Source organism: Musca autumnalis, unplaced genomic scaffold (assembly GCF_047663935.1).
Source record: "Musca autumnalis isolate F117 unplaced genomic scaffold, ASM4766393v1 scaffold_1, whole genome shotgun sequence".
Lineage (NCBI taxonomy): Eukaryota > Metazoa > Arthropoda > Insecta > Diptera > Muscidae > Musca > Musca autumnalis.
The window spans coordinates 66,355,742-66,380,145 of record NW_027411644.1 but is presented as its reverse complement, the minus strand read 5'-3'; the positions used below and the strand labels follow the sequence as shown (position 1 = coordinate 66,380,145).

At 33.8% G+C, this 24,404-nt stretch overlaps 1 protein-coding gene across 1 annotated transcript in view; it reads right to left on the bottom strand.

The window, feature by feature from the left end:
• The window catches only part of SNF4Agamma (SNF4/AMP-activated protein kinase gamma subunit), a 501,567-nt gene extending 478,103 nt beyond the window's left edge, over nucleotides 1-23,464 (bottom strand). Inside the window, exon 1 of the mRNA XM_073979972.1 lies at nucleotides 22,649-23,464. The gene's annotated coding sequence lies outside the window, so the exon portion shown is untranslated. The remainder of the gene's footprint in view (nucleotides 1-22,648) is intronic.
• Between the last annotated feature and the right edge of the window lie 940 nt (nucleotides 23,465-24,404).

Sequence of the window (24,404 nt, the reverse complement as noted above, 5' to 3'; positions counted from 1 at the left end):
CTGTAGAAAAAGTTCAAGTTCACCAGTAGACCTTTTTCTATAGAAAAAGTTCACCAGTGGAACTTTGCTGTAAAAAAAGTTCACCAGTGGACCTTTTTCTATAGAAAAAGTTCACCAGGGGACCTTTTTCTATAGAAAAAGTTCACCAGTGGACCTTTTTCTATAGAAAAAGTTCACCAGTGGACCTTTTTCTATAGAAAAAGTTCACCAGTGGACCTTTTCCTATAGAAAAAGTTCACCAGTGGACCTTTTTCTATAGAAAAAGTTCACCAGTGGACCTTTTTCTATAGAAAAAGTTCACCAGTGGACCTTTTTCTATAGAAAAAGTTCACCAGTGGACATTTTTTCTATAGAAAAAGTTCACCAGTGGAACCTCTTCTATAGAAAAAGTTCACCAGTGGAACCTCTTCTATAGAAAAAGTTCACCAGTGGAACCTCTTCTATAGAAAAAGTTCACCAGTGGGCATTTTTTCTGTAGAAAAAGTTCAAGTTCACCAGTGGAAAAAGTTCACCAGTAGACCTTTTTCTATAGAAAAAGTTCACCAGTGGAACTTTTCTGTAAAAAAAGTTCACCAGTGGAACCTCTTCTATAGAAAAAGTTCACCAGTGGAACCTCTTATATAGAAAAAGTTCACCAGTGGGCCTTTTTTCTGTAGAAAAAGTTCAAGTTCACCAGTGGAAAAAGTTCACCAGTAGACCTTTTTCTATGGAAAAAGTTCACCAGTGGACCTTTCTCTATAGAAAAAATTCACCAGTTCATTCAACAGTGGACCCTTTCTCTATAAAAAAGTTCACCAGTGGACCTTTCTCTAAGCAAAAGTTCACCAGTGGACCTTTTTCTATAGAAAAAGTTCACCAGTGGGCCTTTTTTCTGTAGAAAAAGTTCACCAGTGGGCCTTTTTTCTGTAGAAAACGTTCAAGTTCACCTATAAAAAAAGTTCACCAGTGGAACTTTTCTGTAAAAAAGTTCACCAGTAGACCTTTTTCTATAGAAAAGTTCACCAGTGGACCTTTTTCGATAGAAAAAGTTCACCAGTGGACCTTTTTCGATAGAAAAAGTTCACCAGAGGACCTTTTTCTATAGAAAAAGTTCACCAGTGAAGCTTTGTCTATAAAAAAAGTTCACCAGTGGACCTTTTTTCTATAAAAAAATGTTCACCAGTGGACCTTTTTCTATAGAAAAATTTCACCAGTGGACATTTCTCTATAGAAAAAGTTTATCAATGGACCATTTTTTATAGAAAAGTTTACCAATACACCTTTTTCTATAGAAAAGGTTCATCAATGGACTTTTTTCATAAAGAAAACATTCACCAGCGAAACTAGAACCTTAAAAGCTTGGAGCAGTGGACCTTTTTCTATAGAAAAATTGCACCAATGGACCTTTTTCTATAGAAAAAGTTTACCAGTGGACCTTTTTCTATGGAAAAAGTTCACTTGGTCGCCCTTTTTCTATGGAAATAGTTCACCAGTGGACCTTTTTCTATAGGAAAAGTTCACCAGTGGGCCCTTTTTCTATAGAAAAAGTTCACCAGTGGACCTTTTATATAGAAAAAGTTCACTAGTGGACCTCTTTCTATAGAAAAGGTTCACCAATGGACATTTGACTATAGAAAAAGCTCACCAGTGGAACTTATTCTATAGAAAAAGCTCACCAGTGGACCTTTTTCTATAGAAAAAGTTCACCAGTGGACTTTTTTCTATAGAAAGTTCACCAGAGGACCTTTTTCTATAGAAAAAGTTCACCAGTGGACCTTTTTCTATAGAAAAAGTTCACCAGTGACCCTTCTTCTATAGAAAAGGTTCACCAATGAACATTTGAAAAAAAGATCACCAATGGACCTTTTTCTATAGAAAAATTTCACCATTGGACCTTTTTCTATAGAAAAAGCTCAGCAGTGGACCTTTTTCTATAGAAAAAGTTCACCAGTGGACCTATTTCTATAGTAAAAGTTCACCAGTGGACCTTTTTATATAGAAAAAATTCACCGGTGGACCTTTTTATATAGAAAAAGTTCAGCAATGCAGTTTTTCTATACAAAAGTTCAGCAGTGGACCTTTTTCTATAGAAAAAGTTCACCACTGACCCTTCTTCTATAGAAAAGGTTCACCAATGAACATTTGACTATAGAAAAAGCTCACCAGTGGACCTTTTTCTATAGAAAAAGTTCACCAATGGACCTTTTTCTATAAAAAAAAGTTCACCATTGGACCTTTTTCTATAGAAAAAGTTCACCAGTGGACCTTTTTCTATAGAAAATTCACCAGTGGACCTTCTTCTATAGAAAAATTTCACCAGTGGACCTTTTTCTATAGAAAAGTTCACCAGTGGACCTTTTTCTATAGAAAAACTTCACCAATGGACCTTTTTCTATAGAAAAAGTTCACCAATGGACCTTTTTCTATAGCAAAAGTTCACCAGTGGACATATTTCTATAGCAAAAGTTCACCAGTGGACCTTTTTCTATAGAAAAAGTTCACAAGTGGACCTTTTTATATAGAAAAAGTTCACCAATGGACCTTTTTCTATAGAAAAAGTGTACCAATGGACCTTTTTCGATAGAAAAAGTTCAGCAGTAGACCTTTTTCTATAGAAAAAGTTCGCCAGTGGACCTTTTTCTATAGAAAAAGTTCACCAGTGGACCTTTTTCTATAGAAAAAGTTCACCAGTGGACCTTTTTCTATAGAAAAAGTTCACCAGTGGACCTTTTTCTATAGAAAAAGTTCACCAGTGGACCTTTTTCTATAGAAAAAGTTCACCAGTGGACCTTTTTCTATAGAAAAAGTTCACCAGTGGACCTTTTTTCTATAGAAAAAGTTCACCAGTGGACCCTCTTCTATAGAAAAAGTTCACCAGTGGAACCTCTTCTATAGAAAAAGTTCACCAGTGGGCCTTTTTTCTGTAGAAAAAGTTCAAGTTCACCAGTAGACCTTTTTCTATAGAAAAAGTTCACCAGTGGAACTTTGCTGTAAAAAAAGTTCACCAGTGGACATTTTTCTATAGAAAAAGTTCGCCAGTGGACCTTTTTCTATAGAAAAAGTTCACCAGTGGACCTTTTTCTATAGCAAAAGTTCACCAGTGGACCATTTTCTATAGAAAAAGTTCACCAATGGGCATTTTTCTATAGAAAAACTTCACCAATGGACCTTTTTCTATAGAAAAAGTTCACCAATGGACCTTTTTCTATAGCAAAAGTTCACCAGTGGACATATTTCTATAGCAAAAGTTCACCAGTGGACCTTTTTCTATAGAAAAAGTTCACAAGTGGACCTTTTTATATAGAAAAAGTTCACCAATGGACCTTTTTCTATAGAAAAAGTGTACCAATGGACCTTTTTCGATAGAAAAAGTTCAGCAGTAGACCTTTTTCTATAGAAAAAGTTCACCAGTGGACCTTTTTCTATAGAAAAAGTTCACCAGTGGACCTTTTTTCTATAGAAAAAGTTCACCAGTGGACCCTCTTCTATAGAAAAAGTTCACCAGTGGAACCTCTTCTATAGAAAAAGTTCACCAGTGGGCCTTTTTTCTGTAGAAAAAGTTCAAGTTCACCAGTAGACCTTTTTCTATAGAAAAAGTTCACCAGTGGAACTTTGCTGTAAAAAAAGTTCACCAGTGGACCTTTTTCTATAGAAAAAGTTCACCAGGGGACCTTTTTCTATAGAAAAAGTTCACCAGTGGACCTTTTTCTATAGAAAAAGTTCACCAGTGGACCTTTTTCTATAGAAAAAGTTCACCAGTGGACCTTTTCCTATAGAAAAAGTTCACCAGTGGACCTTTTTCTATAGAAAAAGTTCACCAGTGGACCTTTTTCTATAGAAAAAGTTCACCAGTGGACCTTTTTCTATAGAAAAAGTTCACCAGTGGACATTTTTTCTATAGAAAAAGTTCACCAGTGGAACCTCTTCTATAGAAAAAGTTCACCAGTGGAACCTCTTCTATAGAAAAAGTTCACCAGTGGAACCTCTTCTATAGAAAAAGTTCACCAGTGGGCATTTTTTCTGTAGAAAAAGTTCAAGTTCACCAGTGGAAAAAGTTCACCAGTAGACCTTTTTCTATAGAAAAAGTTCACCAGTGGAACTTTTCTGTAAAAAAAGTTCACCAGTGGAACCTCTTCTATAGAAAAAGTTCACCAGTGGAACCTCTTATATAGAAAAAGTTCACCAGTGGGCCTTTTTTCTGTAGAAAAAGTTCAAGTTCACCAGTGGAAAAAGTTCACCAGTAGACCTTTTTCTATGGAAAAAGTTCACCAGTGGACCTTTCTCTATAGAAAAAATTCACCAGTTCATTCAACAGTGGACCCTTTCTCTATAAAAAAGTTCACCAGTGGACCTTTCTCTAAGCAAAAGTTCACCAGTGGACCTTTTTCTATAGAAAAAGTTCACCAGTGGGCCTTTTTTCTGTAGAAAAAGTTCACCAGTGGGCCTTTTTTCTGTAGAAAACGTTCAAGTTCACCTATAAAAAAAGTTCACCAGTGGAACTTTTCTGTAAAAAAGTTCACCAGTAGACCTTTTTCTATAGAAAAGTTCACCAGTGGACCTTTTTCGATAGAAAAAGTTCACCAGTGGACCTTTTTCGATAGAAAAAGTTCACCAGAGGACCTTTTTCTATAGAAAAAGTTCACCAGTGAAGCTTTGTCTATAAAAAAAGTTCACCAGTGGACCTTTTTTCTATAAAAAAATGTTCACCAGTGGACCTTTTTCTATAGAAAAATTTCACCAGTGGACATTTCTCTATAGAAAAAGTTTATCAATGGACCATTTTTTATAGAAAAGTTTACCAATACACCTTTTTCTATAGAAAAGGTTCATCAATGGACTTTTTTCATAAAGAAAACATTCACCAGCGAAACTAGAACCTTAAAAGCTTGGAGCAGTGGACCTTTTTCTATAGAAAAATTGCACCAATGGACCTTTTTCTATAGAAAAAGTTTACCAGTGGACCTTTTTCTATGGAAAAAGTTCACTTGGTCGCCCTTTTTCTATGGAAATAGTTCACCAGTGGACCTTTTTCTATAGGAAAAGTTCACCAGTGGGCCCTTTTTCTATAGAAAAAGTTCACCAGTGGACCTTTTATATAGAAAAAGTTCACTAGTGGACCTCTTTCTATAGAAAAGGTTCACCAATGGACATTTGACTATAGAAAAAGCTCACCAGTGGAACTTATTCTATAGAAAAAGCTCACCAGTGGACCTTTTTCTATAGAAAAAGTTCACCAGTGGACTTTTTTCTATAGAAAGTTCACCAGAGGACCTTTTTCTATAGAAAAAGTTCACCAGTGGACCTTTTTCTATAGAAAAAGTTCACCAGTGACCCTTCTTCTATAGAAAAGGTTCACCAATGAACATTTGAAAAAAAGATCACCAATGGACCTTTTTCTATAGAAAAATTTCACCATTGGACCTTTTTCTATAGAAAAAGCTCAGCAGTGGACCTTTTTCTATAGAAAAAGTTCACCAGTGGACCTATTTCTATAGTAAAAGTTCACCAGTGGACCTTTTTATATAGAAAAAATTCACCGGTGGACCTTTTTATATAGAAAAAGTTCAGCAATGCAGTTTTTCTATACAAAAGTTCAGCAGTGGACCTTTTTCTATAGAAAAAGTTCACCACTGACCCTTCTTCTATAGAAAAGGTTCACCAATGAACATTTGACTATAGAAAAAGCTCACCAGTGGACCTTTTTCTATAGAAAAAGTTCACCAATGGACCTTTTTCTATAAAAAAAAGTTCACCATTGGACCTTTTTCTATAGAAAAAGTTCACCAGTGGACCTTTTTCTATAGAAAATTCACCAGTGGACCTTCTTCTATAGAAAAATTTCACCAGTGGACCTTTTTCTATAGAAAAAGTTCACCGTTGGTCCTTTTTATATAAAAAAAGTTCACCGGTGGACCTTTTTCTATAGAAAAAGTTCACCGGTGGACCTTTTTCTATAGAAAAAGTTCAGCAGTGGGCCTTTTTCTATAGAAAAAGTTCACCAGTGGATCTTTTTCTATAGAAAAAGTTCACCAGTGGATCTTTTTCTATAGAAAAAGTTCACCGGTGGACCTTTTTCTATAGAAAAAGTTCACCGGTGGACCTTTTTATATAGAAAAAGTTCAGCAATGCAGTTTTTCTATAGAAAAGTTCAGCAGTGGACCTTTTTTATAGAAAAAGTTCACCACTGACCCTTCTACTATAGAAAAGGTTCACCAATGAACATTTGACTATAGAGAAAGCTCACCAGTGGACCTTTTTCTATAGAAAAAGTTCACCAATGGACCTTTTTCTATAAAAAAGTTCACCATTGGACCTTTTTCTATAGAAAAAGCTCACCAGTGGACCTTTTTCTATAGAAAAAGTTCACCAGTGGACCTTTTTCTATAGAAAAAGTTCACCAGTGGACCTTTTTCTATAGAAAAAGTTCACCTGTGGACCTTTTTCTATAGAAAAAGTTCACCAGTGGACCTTTTTATATAGAAAAAATTCACCGGTGGACCTTTTTATATAGAAAAAGTTCAGCAATGCAGTTTTTCTATACAAAAGTTCAGCAGTGGACCTTTTTCTATAGAAAAAGTTCACCACTGACCCTTCTTCTATAGAAAAGGTTCACCAATGAACATTTGACTATAGAAAAAGCTCACCAGTGGACCTTTTTCTATAGAAAAAGTTCACCAATGGACCTTTTTCTATAAAAAAAGTTCACCATTGGACCTTTTTCTATAGAAAAAGCTCACCAGTGGACCTTTTTCTATAGAAAAAGTTCACCAGTGGACCTTTTTCTATAGAAAATTCACCAGTGGACCTTCTTCTATAGAAAAATTTCACCAGTGGACCTTTTTCTATAGAAAAAGTTCACCGTTGGTCCTTTTTATATAAAAAAAGTTCACCGGTGGACCTTTTTCTATAGAAAAAGTTCAGCAGTGGGCCTTTTTCTATAGAAAAAGTTCACCAGTGGATCTTTTTCTATAGAAAAAGTTCACCAGTGGATCTTTTTCTATAGAAAAAGTTCACCGGTGGACCTTTTTCTATAGAAAAAGTTCACCAGTGGACCTTTTTCTATAGAAAAAGTTCACCAGTGGACCTTTTTCTATAGAAAAAGTTCACCGGTGGACCTTTTTATATAAAAAAGTTCACCGGTGGACCTTTTTATATAGAAAAAGTTCAGCAATGCAGTTTTTTCTATAGAAAAGTTCAGCAGTGGACCTTTTTCTATAAAAAAAGTTCACCAGTGGACCTTTTTCTATAGCAAAAATTCGCCTGTGGACCTTTTTCTATAGAAAAAGTTCACCTGTGGACCTTCACTTGTGGACCTTTTTCTATAAAAGAAAGTTCACCAGTGGACCTTTTTCTATAGAAAAAGTTCACCAGTGGACCTTTTTCTATAGTAAAAATTCGCCTGTGGGCCTTTTTCTATAGAAAAAGTTCACCAGTGACCCTTTTTCTATAGAAAAAGTTCACCTGTGGACCTTTTTCTATAGAAAAAGTTCACCTGTGGACATTTTTCTATAGAAAAAGTTCACCTGTGGACCTTTTTCTATAGAAAAAGTTCACCTGTGGACCTTTTTCTATAGAAAAAGTGCACCTGTGGACCTTTTTCTATAGAAAAAGTTCACCTGTGGACCTTTTTCTATAGAAAAAGTTCACCTGTGGACCTTTTTCTATAGAAAAAGTTCACCTGTGGACCTTTTTCTATAGAAAAAGTTCACCTGTGGACCTTTTTCTATAGAAAAAGTTCACCTTTGGACCTTTTTCTATAGAAAAAGTTCACCTGTGGACCTTTTTCTATAGAAAAAGTTCACCTGTGGACCTTTTTCTATAGAAAAAGTTCACCTGTGGACCTTTTTCTATAGAAAAAGTTCGCCAGTGGACCTTTTTCTATAGAAAAAGTTCGCCAGTGGACCTTTTTCACCTGTGGACTTTTTCTATAGAAAAAGTTCACCAGTGGACCTTTTTCTATAGAAAAAATTCACCAGTGGACCTTTTTCTATAGAAAAAGTTCGTCAATAGACATTTTCTTACAGAAAAAGTTCAACAATAGACCCTTTTCTATAGAAAATGCATGGACCAATCATGAATTTCCTCTATTGAAATGTATTCTCACCATTTCTTTCAGTATCAAAAGACAACATTTATACTGGAATAAGTCACAAATGTTGGTGTTATCGAAATTCCTCACACTATTCATTGTTTAATTGAAAACACGTGAATGTCGTTTAATGTGGATTTTCACCGAATGCAGAAGTTTGACAAAGAGCACATGAGTACACACGAATAAAAAGAGTATATTATTTAACACCAATGAGAAAACATTTCCAGAAATGTTCTCTTATGTAAAAAACCAGAAATTGTAAAGGATGTGTGGGGAAAAGGACATACATAATATATAGTCACTGGCATTTGAATAATTAGGCAGATATAAATATTGATGCACATGGTATCAGTAAGGCGGCATTGTGAGCTATTATCCATAGCAGTAGAAGGAGACGATGATGATGATTCATGTGCCAATTAGATATGCATGTTGTAATCCTATTAGCCTTTTGAGGTACCACTTTCCACATGCACTGATATCATTAAGAATTATTCTCGAAGAAAGAGTCTTCAACACACAATCCAATGGATAATCTATAGAAAAGGATTAACGGAAAGTCTATGCAAAAAAAAGTCCATACACTTTTCCATTTTTTTAGAATTTCACAAAGAATTCTTCAACATCCATAAGCGGGAATTTTTAAGCGTGTCTTAAATTAGAACATCTCCTGCTCAAGGAATATCTCCTGCTCACAAAGCGTACATTTTTTGGGATTTTCCCAAATCCTATATACAGCCCAATAAGTGTGGACCTTTTTATATTCTTTTTTCAAAAACCTCAGGCATACGAAAAATTTTCTTGGAGTCGCTTATTTTCAAAGATATTCCCATGACACATAAATTAGCCACAGTGTTTTTCCCAAACCAATTGGAAGTGTGACGCATTGTTGGCGCATCCTAGTTTTCACCATCAATTGAAATTCACATTTTCTTGGTCTGTTTTTTTTTCAAATGATCACACAAACAGACGGACAGACTCATCTTCATAACAGCCAGATACAAAAAAACATGCGGACAATATCAGCAACAACAACAAAAACAACATTTTTATTTCTATTTGTTTATATTATTTTTGATTAATCTATTTTTGTGTATGAATGTGTGTGTGGGTGAATGTGCGACTACTCTGGACTGACTGACTTTTGGAACACATTACATTGCACTTGTCACGGATGTGTTTCAAGAATTATTTCGATTGTTCAGCAGCAACAGAATCATCATCACGATTGGTTTGTGGGCCATCCAATTCATTTGCCGAATGACTGACTGACAGTGTGAATGAATGATTGGATGGATGGATGCTACAGTTGTTCAATTGATAAGGAAAATAGCTCAAGACGATGCTATGATGTCGGTCGGGTTCAATGTGTCCAACATTTCCTCAATGAAGGTTCGTTAACTTTATTACCAAGTTATTTTTCCATTGATTTTTATGGGCGAAGACTATTTTGTATAGAAACACACTTACTGGTGATTTTCTTCTAAAAGAAAAGGTAAATTGGTTAAAATTTTCTATAGAAAAAGGGTTCACCGGTGAACTTTATCTATAGCAAAAGGGTTCACGGGTTAACTTTTTCTATAGAAAAAAGGTTCACTGGTGAACTTTTTCTGTAGAAAAAGGTCCACTGGTGAACTTTTTCTGTAGAAACAGGTCCACTGGTGAACTTTTTCTGTAGAAAAGTGTCCACTGGTGAACTTGTTCTATAGAAAAAGGGTCACTGGTAAACTTTTTCACTGGTGAAATTTTTCTATAGAAAAAGGGTTCACTGGTGAACTTTTTCTATAGAAAAAGGGTTCACTGGTGAACTTTTTCTATAGAAAAAGGGTTCACTGGTGAACTTTTTCTATAGAAAAAGGGTTCACTGGTGAACTTTTTCTATAGGAAAAGGGTTCACTGGTGAACTTTTTCTATAGGAAAAGGGTTCACTGGTGAACTTTTTCTATAGGAAAAGGGTTCACTGGTGAACTTTTTCTATAGGAAAAGGGTTCACTGGTGAACTTTTTCTATAGGAAAAGGGTTCACTGGTGAACTTTTTCTATAGGAAAAGGGTTCACTGGTGAACTTTTTCTATAGGAAAAGGGTTCACTGGTGAACTTTTTCTATAGGAAAAGGGTTCACTGGTGAACTTTTTCTATAGAAAAAGGGTTCACTGGTGAACTTTTTCTATAGAAAAAGGGTTCACTGGTGAACTTTTTCTATAGAACAAGGGTTCACTGGTGAACTTTTTCTATAGAAAAAGGGTTCACTGGTGAACTTTTTCTATAGAAAAAGGGTTCACTGGTGAACTTTTTCTATAGAAAAAGGGTTCACTGGTGAACTATAGATAAAGGTCCACTTGTGAACTTTTGCTATAGACAAAGGTCTTTCTATAGAAAAATATTCATTGGTGACCTTTTTCTATAGAAAAATATTCATTGGCAAACTTTTTCTATAGAAAAAGGTCCACTGGTGAACTTTTTCTATAGAAAAAGGTCCACTGGTGAACTTTTTCTATAGAAAAAGGTCCACTGGTGAACTTTTTCTATAGAAAAAGGTACACTGGTGAACTTTTTGTATAGAAAAAGGTACACTGGTGAACTTTTTGTATAGAAAAAGGTACACTGGTGAACTTTTTCTATAGAAAAAGGTACACTGGTGAACTTTTTCTATAGAAAAAGGTACACTGGTAAACTTTTTCTATGGAAAGAGGACCACTGGTGAACTTTTTCTATAGAAAAACTTCCACTGGTGAATTTTTTCGATAGAAAATGGTCCTCTTGTGAACTTTTTCGATAGAAAATGGTCCTCTGGTGAACTTTTTCTATAGAGGAAGGTACACTGGTGAAATTTTTTAATAGAAAAATGTCCACTGGTTAGCTTTTCTATAGAAAAAGTTAATCAGTGGACTTTTTCTATAGAAAAGCTAACCAGTCCACTGGTGAACTTTTTCTATAGAAACAGGTCCACTGGTGAAAAAGGTCCACTGATGAACTTTTTCTATAGAAAAAGGTCCACTGGTGAACTTTTTCTATAGAAAAAGGTCCGCTGGTGAACTTTTTCTATAGAAAAAGGGTCTACTTGTGAACTTTTGCTATAGAAAAAGGGTTCACTGGTAAACTTTTTCTATAGAAAAAGGTCCACAGGTATATTTTTTTTATAGAAAAAGGGTTCACTGGTGAACCTTTTCTATAGAAAAAGGTTCTTCTGGAGAACTTTTTCTATAGAAAAAGGTTCTTCTGGTGAATTTTTTCTATAGAAAAAAGTTCTTCTGGTGAATTTTTTCTATAGAAAAAGGTTCTTCTGGTGAACTTTTTCTATAGAAAAAGGTCCACTGGTGAACTTTTTCTATAGAAAAAGGTCCACTGGTGAACTTTTTCTATAGAAAAAGGTCCACTGGTGAACTTTTTCTATAGAAAAAGGTCCACTGGTGAACTTTTTCTATAGAAAAAGGTCCACTGGTGAACTTTTTCTATAGAAAAAGGGCCACTGGTGATCTTTTTCTATAGAAAAAGGGCCACTGGTGAACTTTTTCTATAGAAAAAGGGCCACTGGTGATCTTTTTCTATAGAAAAAGGGCCACTGGTGAACTTTTTCTATAGAAAAACTTCCACTGGTGAATTTTTTCTATAGAGAAAGGTACACTGGTGAAATTTTTTAATAGAAAAATGTCCACTGGTTAGCTTTGCTATAGAAAAAGTCCACTGATTAACTTTTTTTATAGAAAAAGGTCCACTGGTGAACTTTTTCTATAGAAACAGGTCCACTGGTGAACTTTTTCTATAAAAAAAGGTCCACTGATGAACTTTTTCTATAGAAAAAGGTCCACTGATGAACTTTTTCTATAGAAAAAGGTCCACTGATGAACTTTTTCTATAGAAAAAGGTCCACTGATGAACTTTTTCTATAGAAAAAGGTCCACTGATGAACTTTTTATATAGAAAAAGTCCACTGGTGAATTTTTCTATAGAAAAAGGGTCCACTGGTGAACTTTGTCTATAGAAAAAGGGTCCACTGGTGAACTTTTTCTATAGAAAAAGGTCCACTGGTGAACTTTTTCTATAGAAAAAGGTCCACTGTCGAACTTTTTCTATAGAAAAAGGTCCACTGTCGAACTTTTTCTATAGAAAAAGGTCCACTGGTGAACTTTTTCTATAGAAAAAGGTCCACTGGTGAACTTTTTCTATAGAAAAAGGTCCACTGGTGAACTTTTTCTATAGAAAAAGGGTCTACTTGTGAACTTTTGCTATAGAAAAAGGGTTCACTGGTGAACTTTTTCTATAGAAACAGGTCCACAGGTAGTATTTTTCTATAGAAAAAGGGTTCACTGGTGAACCTTTTCTACAGAAAAAGGTTCTTCTGGAGAACTTTTTCTATAGAAAAAGGTTCTTCTGGTGAATTTTTTCTATAGAAAAAAGTTCTTCTTGTGAATTTTTTCTATAGAAAAAGGTTCTTCTGGTGAACTTTTTCTATAGAAAAAGGTTCTTCTGGTGAACTTTTTCTATAGAAAAAGGTCCACTGGTGAACTTTTTCTATTGAAAAAGGTCCACTGTCGAACTTTTTCTATAGAAAAAGGTCCACTGATGAACTTTTTTCTATAGAAAAAGGTCCACTGATGAACTTTTTCTATAGAAAAAGGTACACTGGTAAACTTTTTCTATGGAAAGAGGACCACTGAACTTCCACTGGTGAATTTTTTCGATAGAAAATGGTCCTCTTGTGAACTTTTTCGATAGAAAATGGTCCTCTGGTGAACTTTTTCTATAGAGGAAGGTACACTGGTGAAATTTTTTAATAGAAAAATGTCCACTGGTTAGCTTTTCTATAGAAAAAGTTAATCAGTGGACTTTTTCTATAGAAAAGCTAACCAGTCCACTGGTGAACTTTTTCTATAGAAACAGGTCCACTGGTGAAAAAGGTCCACTGATGAACTTTTTCTATAGAAAAAGGTCCACTGGTGAACTTTTTCTATAGAAAAAGGTCCGCTGGTGAACTTTTTCTATAGAAAAAGGGTCTACTTGTGAACTTTTGCTATAGAAAAAGGGTTCACTGGTAAACTTTTTCTATAGAAAAAGGTCCACAGGTATATTTTTTTTATAGAAAAAGGGTTCACTGGTGAACCTTTTCTATAGAAAAAGGTTCTTCTGGAGAACTTTTTCTATAGAAAAAGGTTCTTCTGGTGAATTTTTTCTATAGAAAAAAGTTCTTCTGGTGAATTTTTTCTATAGAAAAAGGTTCTTCTGGTGAACTTTTTCTATAGAAAAAGGTCCACTGGTGAACTTTTTCTATAGAAAAAGGTCCACTGGTGAACTTTTTCTATAGAAAAAGGTCCACTGGTGAACTTTTTCTATAGAAAAAGGTCCACTGGTGAACTTTTTCTATAGAAAAAGGTCCACTGGTGAACTTTTTCTATAGAAAAAGGTCCACTGGTGAACTTTTTCTATAGAAAAAGGTCCACTGGCGAACTTTTTCTATAGAAAAAGGTCCACTTATGAACTTTTTTCTATAGAAAAAGGTCCATTGATTAACTTTTTCTATAGAAAAAGGTACACTGGTAAACTTTTTCTATGGAAAGAGGACCACTGGTGAATTTTTCTATAGAAAAAGGTCCACTGGTGAACTTTTTCTATAGAAAAAGGGCCACTGGTGATCTTTTTCTATAGAAAAAGGGCCACTGGTGAACTTTTTCTATAGAAAAAGGGCCACTGGTGATCTTTTTCTATAGAAAAAGGGCCACTGGTGAACTTTTTCTATAGAAAAACTTCCACTGGTGAATTTTTTCTATAGAGAAAGGTACACTGGTGAAATTTTTTAATAGAAAAATGTCCACTGGTTAGCTTTGCTATAGAAAAAGTCCACTGATTAACTTTTTTTATAGAAAAAGGTCCACTGGTGAACTTTTTCTATAGAAACAGGTCCACTGGTGAACTTTTTCTATAAAAAAAGGTCCACTGATGAACTTTTTCTATAGAAAAAGGTCCACTGATGAACTTTTTCTATAGAAAAAGGTCCACTGATGAACTTTTTCTATAGAAAAAGGTCCACTGATGAACTTTTTCTATAGAAAAAGGTCCACTGATGAACTTTTTATATAGAAAAAGTCCACTGGTGAATTTTTCTATAGAAAAAGGGTCCACTGGTGAACTTTGTCTATAGAAAAAGGGTCCACTGGTGAACTTTTTCTATAGAAAAAGGTCCACTGGTGAACTTTTTCTATAGAAAAAGGTCCACTGTCGAACTTTTTCTATAGAAAAAGGTCCACTGTCGAACTTTTTCTATAGAAAAAGGTCCACTGGTGAACTTTTTCTATAGAAAAAGGTCCACTGGTGAACTTTTTCTATAGAAAAAGGGTCTACTTGTGAACTTTTGCTATAGAAAAAGGGTTCACTGGTGAACTTTTTCTATAGAAACAGGTCCACAGGTAGTATTTTTCTATAGAAAAAGGGTTCACTGGTGAACCTTTTCTACAGAAAAAGGTTCTTCTGGAGAACTTTTTCTATAGAAAAAGGTTCTTCTGGTGAATTTTTTCTATAGAAAAAAGTTCTTCTTGTGAATTTTTTCTATAGAAAAAGGTTCTTCTGGTGAACTTTTTCTATAGAAAAAGGTTCTTCTGGTGAACTTTTTCTATAGAAAAAGGTCCACTGGTGAACTTTTTCTATTGAAAAAGGTCCACTGTCGAACTTTTTCTATAGAAAAAGGTCCACTGATGAACTTTTTTCTATAGAAAAAGGTCCACTGATGAACTTTTTCTATAGAAAAAGGTACACTGGTAAACTTTTTCTATGGAAAGAGGACCACTGGTGAATTTTTCTATAGAAAAAGGTCCACTGGTGAACTTTTTCTATAGAAAAAGGGCCACTGGTGATCTTTTTCTATAGAATAAGGGCCACTGGTGATCTTTTTCTATAGAAAAACTTCCTCTGGTGAATTTTTTCGATAGAAAATGGTCCTCTGGTGAACTTTTTCGATAGAAAATGGTCCTCTGGTGAAATTTTTTAATAGAAAAATGTCCACTGGTTAGCTTTTCTATAGAAAAAGTCCACTGATTAACTTTTTCTATAGAAAAAGGTCCACTGGTGAACTTTTTCTATAAAAAAGGTCCACTGATGAACTTTTTCTATAGAAAAAGGTCCACTGATGAACTTTTTCTATAGAAAAAGGTCCGCTGATGAACTTTTTCTATAGAAAAAGGTCCACTGATGAACTTTTTCTATAGAAAAAGTTCCACTGATGAAATTTTTCTATAGAAAAAGGGTCCACTGGTGAACTTTTTCTTTAGGGTCCACTGGTGAACTTTGTCTATAGAAAAAGGTTTCACTGGTTAACTATTTCCAATGGAAAAGGGTCCACTGGTGAACTTTTACTATAGAAAAAAAGGGTCCACTGGTGAACTTTTACTATAGAAAAAAAGGTTCCTCTGGTGAACTTTTGCTATAGAAAATGGTCCTCTGGCTAACTTTTTCGATAGATAAAGGTACACTGGTGAAATTTTTTAATAGAAAAATGACCACTGGTGAACTTTTTCTATGAAAAAAGTCAACTGGTGAAATTTTTCTATAGAAAAACGGTCCTCTGGTGAACTTTTTCTGTGGAAAATGTGTCCACTGTTGAGCTTTTTCTATAGAAAAAGGGACCTCTGGTGATCTTTTGCTATAGAAAAAGTTCCTCTGGTGAACTTTTTCTATAAAGAAAGTTCCACTGATGAGCTTTTTCTATAAAAAAGGTCCACTGGCGAGCTTTTTCTATAGAAAACGGTCTTATGGTAAACTTTTTCTATAAAGTTCCACTGATGAGCTTTTTCTATAAAAAAGGTCCACTGGTTGAACTTTTTCTATGAAAAATGTGTCCACTGGTGAGCTTTTTCTATAGAAAAAGGTTCTCTGGTAAACTTTTTCTACTGGTGAACTTTTTCTATAGAAAAAGGGGCCACTGGTGATTTTTCTTTATAGAACAAGGTCCACTGGTAAATATTTTAAAAATCCACAATAATCTTTAAAAAAAATCTACCATTATTTTCTTAGTTGAGAAAGGCTAACAAACGCATCTGACCTTAATCTCGAAAAAGAAAATGCGGCAAATTATTTTTAGCCGTATATTTCTAAATTTGCCAGGCTAAAAAGACCAGCCAGCCAACCAGTCAGGCGTAGAATATTACGCTGTTTGTTGTTTTAGCTCTCTGCCTGCCTCTGGTTCTCTTGGCATTGTTTGGCCCACACTGTTGCTCTGTTGCATTCAGAGACTGTGTGGTGTGGACGGATGGTAGGATCTCTTAAATGACGCGAACGAGGGTTGGGAAATATTCTGAAAAATCCACCCCCTTATATTGTGGGTGTTTATGTTGTTGGTTGTTGTATAATTGTCACAATGACGCTAAATACCATAACAACCACTAGGTTCGCTTGCTCACAGAAAAACGTCATGATGTCATCTGTCTGTCACATGTTTTTGGCAACAAAACATGAACATCGTTGTTGTTGTCGTTGCCGTCGTCGTTTAAAGAACAAAAGTTAATGCTAAAAATATCCTCCCATTAAGTCAAAAGGGAGACAGACAGCAGAGCAAAATGAAAATGCGATGAAGACATTATCAGACTTTTTAGAAAATTTTCTATTTTGTTGGGTGTTTTTCTTTTTTCGCATTTTGTGCCAGCAATTTGGCTAACAGAAAAATCAATAATTGTTTTGCCAAACGCGGCAAGGCAATGGCTTTGCCATTCCCCTCTAAGATTATTTTTTGGAATTTGACAAAAATGCTCAGACTTTTCAGACTTTGCTTTATTGTCAAATAGTCCATTATGTCTAATGTCTGGTCATTGGAAAAACTATGTAGACAAACACATTTGGTGGGAAATTTATGGGAAATGCTAGGCAAATATCTATGTTAATTATTCTCAAATATTTTTTGTCGCATGTAAGTTGAGCACGAGATACAGAATATTTGAAAATAGAGGCCAAAGGATGGACTATAAAATCAACGCAAAGAATGATCATATTATGATAAAATAATAATCGATATGGCAACTATAAAGCAAGATCTTGCTGCGAAAATATATTACAATGTCTGTACCAGCAACAATATATATTTGTATATGGTTACCATAATTATTTTATTCCAAATATGATTGTCGTGACCATATTCTTAAAAATAGGTCTAATAAATTTAATATGAGAATATTGTTGAAACAAATTCTTACACTACACATAACTATTTATTTATTTAAATAAGATACATATTTCCTTTTATTACTACCTTTCAATAATTTACCATAAGACCACTGTAAATCGATAAGATCGCTCGATCATCGAATGAGTGGTATCGTATGAGTGTTCCGCGAGAGATAGATAGTGGCAGTTAGTGGCCACAGAAACAATTTAAAATTTCCAGTCAACACTTTTTTATTTTTGTCATTTTTTTGCAACTATTACCACAATAAACAATTCAAAAATCGTACTTTTATCGCACAGCAAAAATAAACAGTGCGGATTCATATCAAAAAATAATTTAAACTTTTGACTAACAATAAATAATAATGCAAAAAAAAACTAAGACGCCAAATCAGACCCCCATAAACAAAGCATTTATCTGAACAGATGTCGTCGCGGTGAATGAAATGACGAATAAATAACAAAATCTGTTTATGTAGGTGTTTTTTTATTTATTTATTTGAAGGGAGTAATGCATTGTCAGTTAAGAGTTCTCTAACGTCATTGTAGTCAAATTGTATTTGTTTTATTCAACTATACCTTTTGGTTTTTTTTTCATGAACATTTTCTATAGAATAAGGTACATGGAAGAATAAACTTCTATATAAAAAGGTCACTTGTGAAATTTTTCTTTGGTAAAGTGTTCAGTGTTGAACTTGTTCTTTAGAAACAGGTCCACTCCAAAGTCCAAAAGATAAACTGTTTCTACAGAAAGTTGATGTTTTTCTATAGAAAAAATAATTTGCTTCTATAGAACAAGGTCCACTGGTGAACTTCTTCTACAGGAAAATGTTTACTACTTTCTACAGAAAATGATCTGTTGGGGAACTTTTTCTATAGAAAATTACTTTTGGTGAAATTTTTCTATAGAAAAAATTTTCTAGAAAACAAGTAAAAAAGTGTCAGTTGGATTTGCCGACAGATATATACCCTCAGCCAATGTGAAGTGAAACTCTCACCACGGACAGAGCGAATGTATTTAAGGTCTCTTCAGAATTTTGTGGCCCTTTTTGGACATTTGAACTTGCCGACAAAAATGTGGATTAGGAGTTAACTGCACTAAGACACAAATGTTGAACCCTTGTTTGGGGAGGTACCCTTAGGGACGACCGATATGGGCTATTTTAGAAATTAAACTAAATGTTGACAAAATATTAGGAGATCCAAAGTTTGGACCAAATTGGTTGTCCCATTCAAGTAATATCGTCCTAGCATTTTAGTAACATTTTTTAAATATTGGGGAGAAGTACCGGAAGTTGTGGACCGGTATTGCCCCATGAAACTGTATTTCCATATAATATGACGAAGACCAAATGTTGGACCAAATCGGTTGAACAGTTCGAGAATTTTTTACACCTTTCAGGCTGTTTTCCTAAGAAATATGGACTTGCTCCTGAAAAAACTTTTACCGTCGTAATGGAGGTAGCGAATGCAAATCGCTTCAACAAAAATCAAAGTGGTTCGAGAGCAGGTCTTAAAGTGAACTTATCCGAAATTTTGTGTGAGAGGTACCAGAAGGAGTAGACAAATATAGTCCATATTCGAATCTGATCTATATCTGGTAGATTTATTAGGATGTGCAAAGTATGGATTATATCGATCACTCCCTTCAAGAGTTATCGTGCGCAAAATTTTTCCGAACATTTTTGGACTTTTGTGGGGGAGGTACTTGAAGGAGTGGACCTATATGGCCCATCTTCGAACTTAAATCGAATCTGGACAAAATATTTCGATGCCCAAAATGTTAACCGAATCGATTGATCCGTTCGAGAGTTATCGTGCGCACCAGCCAGCCAGACAGACGGACAGACAGACAGACAGACGGACGGACATTGCTAGATCTACTCAAAATTGTCTGAAACGGATATCGTACAAACATACTTGGGGTCTAAAACCATTATTTCGATGAGGCACATTTTTGGTCGTATCAAAGTGTAAATACCCTCTTTAGCCTAAATGCTGAGGGTATAAAAAGGACGGCTGGTGAAATTTTCCACTGGTGAACGTTTTCTATAGTGAAATTTTCCAATAGCAATTTTTCATTGACGTTTTTCCTATACAAAAATGTTCACTGGTGAACTTTTATATATAAAAATGTTCATTGTTGAATTTTTATATATAAAAAATGTTCATTGCTGAGCTTTTCTATAGAAAAATGTTCATTGGTGAAATTGTTTCTATAGAAAAATGTTCATTGGTGAACTTTTTCTATAGAAAAATGTTCATTGGTGAACTTTTTCTAGAGAAAAATGTTCATTGGTGAACTTTTTCTAGAGAAAAATGTTCATTGGTGAACTTTTTCTAGAGAAAAATGTTCATTGGTGACGTTTTCTATTAGAAAATGTTCATTGATGGACTTTTTCTATAGAAAAGTGTGTATTGTTGAACTTTTTCTATAGAAAAAAGTTTCATTGGTGAAATTTTTCTATAGAAAAATGTTCATTGATGAACTTTTTTTATAGAAAAATTTTCATTGGTGAACCTTTTTCTATAGAAAAATATTCATTGATGAACTTTTTCTATAGAAAAGTTTTCATTGGTGAAATTTTTCTATAGAAAAATGTTTAATAGTGAACTTTTTCTATAGAAAAATGTTCATTGGTGAACTTTTTCAAAAAAAAATGTTCATTGGTGAACTTTTTCTATAGAAAAATGTTCATTGGTGAACTTTTTGTACAGAAAAATGTTCATTGGTGAACTTTTTCTATAGAAAAATGTTCATTGGTGAACTTTTTCTATACAAGAAAGTTTATTAACGAAGTCTCTCTTTAGAAAGAAGATCATTAGTGAACTTTTTCTTTAGAAAAATGTTCATTGGTAAACTTTTTCTATAGAAAAACGTTCATTGGTGAAATTTTTCTGTAGGAAAACTTTCATTTGTAAACTTTTTCTATACAAGAAAGATTATTAGCGAAGTCTCTCTGTAGATAGAAGATCATTAGTGAACTTTTTCTTTAGAAAAAATTTTCATTGGTGAACTTTTTCTATAGGAAAATGTTCGTTGATGGACTTTTTCTATAGAAAAATGTTCATTGGTGAACTTTTTTATAGAAACATGTTCATTGGAGAACTTTTTCTATAGAAAAATGTTCATTGGTGAACTTTTTCTATACATTGGTGAACTTTTCTAGAGAAAAATGTGCATTGGTGACGTTTTCTATTAGAAAATGTTCATTGATGGACTTTTTCTATAGAAAAGTGTGCATTGTTGAACTTTGGTGAAATTTTTCTATAGAAAAATGTTTAATAGTGAACTTTTTCTATAGAAAAATGTTCAGTGGTGAACTTTTTCAAAAAAAAAAATGTTCATTGGTGAACTTTTTGTACAGAAAAATGTTCATTGGTGAACTTTTTCTATAGAAAAATGTTCATTGGTGAACTTTTTCTATACAAGAAAGTTTATTAACGAAGTCTCTCTTTAGAAAGAAGATCATTAGTGAACTTTTTCTATAGAAAAATGTTCATTGGTGAACTTTTTCTATAGAAAAATGTTCATTGGTGAACTTTTTCTATAGAAAAATGTTCATTGGTGAACTTCTTCTATAGAAAAATGTTCATTGATGTAATTTTTCTATAGAAAAATGTTCATTGGTGAACTTTTTCTATACAAAAATGTTCATTGGTGAACTTTTTCTATTAGAAAATTTTCATTGGTGATCTTTTTTTATAGAGAAATGTTCATTGGTGATCTTTTTTTATAGAAAAATATTCATTGGTGAACTTTTTCTACTAAAATATGTTCAATGGTGAACTTTTTCTATAGAAAAATATGCAATGGTGAGCTTTTTATATAGAAAAATATGCATTGGTGAGCTTTTTCTATAGAAAAATATTCATTGGCGAATTTTTTGTATAGAACAATGTTCATTTTTGAACTTTTTCTAGAGAAAAAATGTTCATTGGTGATGTTTTTTATAGAAAAACGTTCATTGGTGAACTTTTTCTATAGGAAAATGTTCATTGGTGATTTTTTTTATAGAAAAATATTCATTGGTGAACTTTTTCCATAGAAAAATGTTCAAGGGTGAACTTTTTCTATAGAAAAATGTTAATTGGTGAACTTTTTCTATAGAAAAATGTCAATTGGTGAAATTTTTCTATAGAAAAAAGTTCATTGGTGAACTTTTTCTATAGAAAGAAGTTCATTGGTGAACATTTTTTATAGAAAAATGTTCATTGGTGAACTTTTTCATAGAAAAAATTTTCTTTGGTGAACTTTTTCTATAGAAAAATGTTTATTGGTGAACTTTTTCTATAGAAAAATGTTCATTGGTGAACTCTTTCTATAGAAAAATTTTCATTGGTGATCTTTTTTTTATAGAAAAATATTCATTGGTGAATTGTATGAAAGAGGAAAATTGGTTGGTGAGCTCCATTGATGTTTTTTTTTCGTAGAAAATATCCATTGGTGAATGTTGAATTCTTTTATAGAAGAAGGTATTACAAAAAGTCCACTGATGTCATTTAAAAGATGTTAGTCGTTAAACGAATTTTTAATAATATTTACAGCAACATTTCCTCGTCTGCCAATAATTCATAACAATAATCCTTAACCCCCTTCCTATTATGCTGCTTCTTTAAAATGTCACAAGGAATGAGTCATCATACACATTTTTAATATCCTCCCTAAAAGAAAAGGGATTGCATCATAGTTTCATTTTAAGTGCATAGCGTTTTTATTGTTATTGCTAAAAAACAACCACAACAACTTTCACAGTAGATATCACTAGAAAAAAACACCCTATTTTAGGCTAAACAAATTTTAAAAAAGCGAAATAATGAAATGTAACCGGCCTTTGTTTGGTATTTCAAATATCTCAAATGAAAACAAACTGTGGACTCTCTGACACTTTCATGCATTCTCCACTATCTCTCTGTAATAAATACAGCAATATATGAATTAGAATTTATGACCCCCAATAATAATCATAACACAAAACAACGATAAGACACGGCAATCGACAACCAAACTAACCGACCAAGCAACCGTTATTTCAAAATTAAGGCGGCAGATAAAACCAAAGTCATTTGTCGTTTTAATCCCTGCACTAATAAATTTTGCAGAAAAAAATATAATTTATGTTTTTGGTGGGGGGAGATATTCCCCCCTTTTGCCTTCCTTTTCGGGTTGTCGATTTTTTGTCGAATTTTTTGGTTCACATAACGTATAAAAATCAAAACAGAAAACAGCTGGTTGCCAAAACAACACAAATTCAATTACATGGGTACAGAGAGTGAGAGAGGGAGAGGGAGAGTTACACTAAGAGAGCCTCCTAATTTGCCATATTTTGTTTGGTTGTTGGAAAAAGGATGAGGGTGGTGGTGGGTGTTGATAACATGTCAGGAATAACATTTTAACTTTTTAAACAATTTGATATAAAATAAATAAAATTACCTTAATTTAATTGAATTATGTTGCTTTTGAGGCCGATTGAACCCGTTTTTATTTTATTTCTATTCACTCACAACACTTTTTATGCTCCTTCTTTCTCTCTTTGTTATATTGGCACTTGTTTTTTGTTGCCTTGCCTTTGCCTCAAAACAGAGGAGACCTCTCAAAATAACCAAAACAAGATGTTTAATTTTTTCTTTTTATTTGCACAGACAATTTATCTGTCAAATGTGCTCCTTCTTTGTTGGTGCTGGTCAAATGGGACACTAAAACACTTCTCTTTTGCACAACAACAAACACAATATGAAGTAAAATATTTAAAAATACATTTTATGGTAAAACATTCCTTTCCAAGATATTTTATTGATTGCACTTTAATTTTTATTCCTTTACGGACTGACTACTTTGTTTATTTCGACATTTGCTACCGCTACACAATTTCCTTTTTTAGTAGACAACTTTTTGACAACTGTATCCTTTGCTCTATTTACATCAGACACACACGCCAACCAACATTCACACACATTCGCGCACAACAATTTGAAGATACTTTGGGGAATATATCTTATTAGATTTCCCAGAAATTTTCAATTTTATAATTTTCGTTACTATCTTCCTTTTTTGGATTTTTCTTTAATTTTTTTTTTCAGGATATATCAAAGAAATCTTTTGATTTAATAACTCACACGTTCACAGAAAAAAATTAAACGACAGACGTTGACGACAATAAACTCACGACTTGCAGAATTTCATTCATGTTAAAAATGTTCTTGTCAGATTTGCTTGAATGTGTTCTCTTTGCTCTGGCAGTGCTCTCTCTCTCTCTGTGTTTTGTGCAGGGATGCCAACTGTTCCGAGGTAAAAATCGCTACAGCAAGTTGTGTTAAAAACCACCATGGTACAAATACACAGGTAGCCGCATCGGCAATTGTTGGTAACATAAGGTGTCAAAATTTGACATCAATTCAATGCAGTTGACACATTATGTTACCATCAGCTGGCATGATAATGCTACCTGTATTATTGTACCATGAAAACCACCACAAATCACTACCCAGCAAAAAATTTTGGAAGTTGTGCAATTGGAGTTATGATTTCACAACATCTTTCGATGTAGTCCAACAGAGTTATGAAAAATGTACTCCGTTCGATACATTTTATAAGCAGTTGCTGTAGAGATCCCTACAGAAAAAACCAGCTGGTTGATCCCTACACATTTCTTCAAAAGACAAACAAGAGTGTATACATTTCGGAGAATTTGTTATAAAATAAAGAAATAAAAACTTAAGTTGCGAACATTTTTGCGGTAATTACACAAATAATAAATGCATTTATTTGTTTTGGGATATTTCGCAATGGCTTTCATTTTTATTGCATCTTTAGACTGATTAAAAATGCAATACGAAGAGTGCCTATAAATTCAATCCAAAGCACTGCATCTTAAGCCGTGATTTGGATCGAAAATGGAGTGCATCCTAGCTGTGTGCTGTGGAAGCAAAATGGAGTGCATCCTAGCTGCGCGCTCTCTTGTAAAATTCATAGGAAAAGATGTACTCCAACCGCAATTGTACTGTACACTTGTACTGATTAAACTGCATCCACGGATGCAAACTTTTTGCTGGGATTTTAAGTGCCCTATTTTGGGATCTCTGCAGTGACTTTAAATATACACTCTTTTTATATGCATATATCATTCCCATATATGTGAAGTGACTTTGAATTAAAGCGTTAAGCTGGGTACACATTGTCAGTTTTGAAT